Below are 2,172 nucleotides of genomic sequence, written 5' to 3' on the forward strand. Positions count from 1 at the left end.
TAAACCACATTCTCAGATGTTGCAAACTAGTGAATAACAGATTTACTCACTCACCCACCTGTACTCCCCTCCTGCCTAGCACCAACATTTAACTACATTCCTGCTCCCCACTGTTCGGAATTGTTTAAATTAACTATTTTATAGTACCTCTATACTCTGGAATTGTTAACAGTGTTGCATTAATTCCAGGTCCTACAGTGAACATGTTGTATTTGATGCCTCTCCCCACTGCCGAAACGCCCAGGTTATATCATTCTTTTGTACAAGAGAACTGTTGAAAAGCTGTAAAACATTCAATTTCCTCTGCTTGAAAGCCTGGCTGTGAAACTCATGAGCTGCCCTATACCTTTCTGAACAATTATAATGGAAATTTTGTGTTCTCTTAGAAATAAAGCATAACACAGCTTTAAGAGGAACATTACCCTTTATCTTCCAGCTGTTCCACATGAATGCTGATCATAAAGCTGGCAAGTGTCCACAGTCTACCAAAGCCTCAGCTGTTCAGAGCTACCATCCTCGGCCTGGTTCCAATTCTCATGCATGTGCTAACATTCCTGGAGGCCGAATGTTTAAGTTTAATCCCATAATAAGACACTCAGCTGTCCAGGAAAAGAAAGAGAACTTTCCTCTGGCAAATTCCAGTTTTCCTTTTTTTTCGGAACTGGGAGCAAGATGACACCAAACCCTTTGGCCAGTTGCCTTTGTCATTCTTCAGCTTGATTTATTCTTACTCTTTTTGTGTGGTGTAAGATTACTAATATATGAGTAAAGAGGTCCCTTTGTAGAAACATGGAAGAGCTTATGGCAATCCTGTGTAAAAGCCAGATGTTGCAGGCGTTGTGTAAGAGATTGCACATAAGTAATCATGCTAGTTATAAAGATTAGGAAGTAATTGTCTCATGAAAGTATGTTGTCTTCCAGCTGTTGATATTTTACAGCTTATATATATATATATAATGCAAAATCACTTATGGATGTGAAACCTGCTCATTTAATGCAAAATCGATACAGAAACTACAGACAACACAAAGGAGATGTATGCTTGGAATAACAAAAAGTGATAGAAAAATAAGTGAGAGTGAAAATGTTACAATGGCAATGGGCCAGACATGAAAAAAAAACGACCTAGAAGACAACCACATAGTAGATGGGAAGATGAACATACACTAGGTGATCATACACTTTGTAAATGTGACATGGAATAGAGAAGCTGTAAATCGGTGATATATAATATATTAGAGAGATAGTGAATTTGTCTGCCTCTAAAATAGGTGTCTCCCCAATTTATGAAGGACGCAATCATTCATAGATGTTCTTTACGAGTTGTGTGGGTGAAATTGTCCCCCTCACTCTTTGACACTTCCCTTCCTCCTTGAGATAGTCTTACACGGACCTTCATTTCACTGCTTAATTACTTTTTGTTCGGGTTCCCTTGGTTTTCAGATATTACTATATATAGACATAATTGTGCTTTTTCTTACCATCATAAGGGTTATTTACATGTCACAATGTTGATATCATTACAATTCATCAATCAGTACTACTTCTACTATAATTACTACTACTACTACTACTACTACTACTACTACTACTACTACTACTACTACTACTAATAATAATAAATTGTTAGAAAGCACATGCCACTGATAGAAATTACATTAAATCAAGTGAAAGTATGTTAATTTAATGAACTCAGCCATCTCCTGTGGCTGTATTTACCACGTCTACTGTGCACTATTTTACATTCAATGGAAACTTAATCTCATATCTTCTACAATGAAGAACTTTCCTATGGTTAAGAGACAGTAGTTTTGCTTAAATATAGACACTTCCTGCAAGAATTAGGGAAATACCATATGTTCCATATATTAATAGACTAAAGTTTCCAGGACATTCATGAGACAGTGGAACAGGCATCAGACACTACAACTGTCTTGTTCATTTAGTAACATGGGTTACATAGATAACACAGTGACACACATTATCAGAGTCTGAGCGGCTCAGAGCATGTGAAACTCTGGACTGAAAGTACTCATGGTTAAGGTAGTGATACAGCAAAGTGGGTGTCTCACACTGTCATCGTACTTGACCTTCATGGTGCTGAAACATAGTTATCTTTAACACACTGACTCTATTGTGTTGCAAGTGGCAAAAAATAGGCACAGCTAAAAG

At 37.2% G+C, this 2,172-nt stretch overlaps 1 long non-coding RNA gene across 1 annotated transcript in view; it reads right to left on the bottom strand.

The window, feature by feature from the left end:
- LOC136750522 (uncharacterized) overlaps positions 1-2,172 on the bottom strand; it is a 94,501-nt gene that overhangs the window by 14,328 nt on the left and 78,001 nt on the right. The gene's annotated exons all lie outside the window — the stretch shown is intronic.

This window comes from Amia ocellicauda, chromosome 1 (genome assembly GCF_036373705.1).
Source record: "Amia ocellicauda isolate fAmiCal2 chromosome 1, fAmiCal2.hap1, whole genome shotgun sequence".
NCBI lineage: Eukaryota > Metazoa > Chordata > Actinopteri > Amiiformes > Amiidae > Amia > Amia ocellicauda.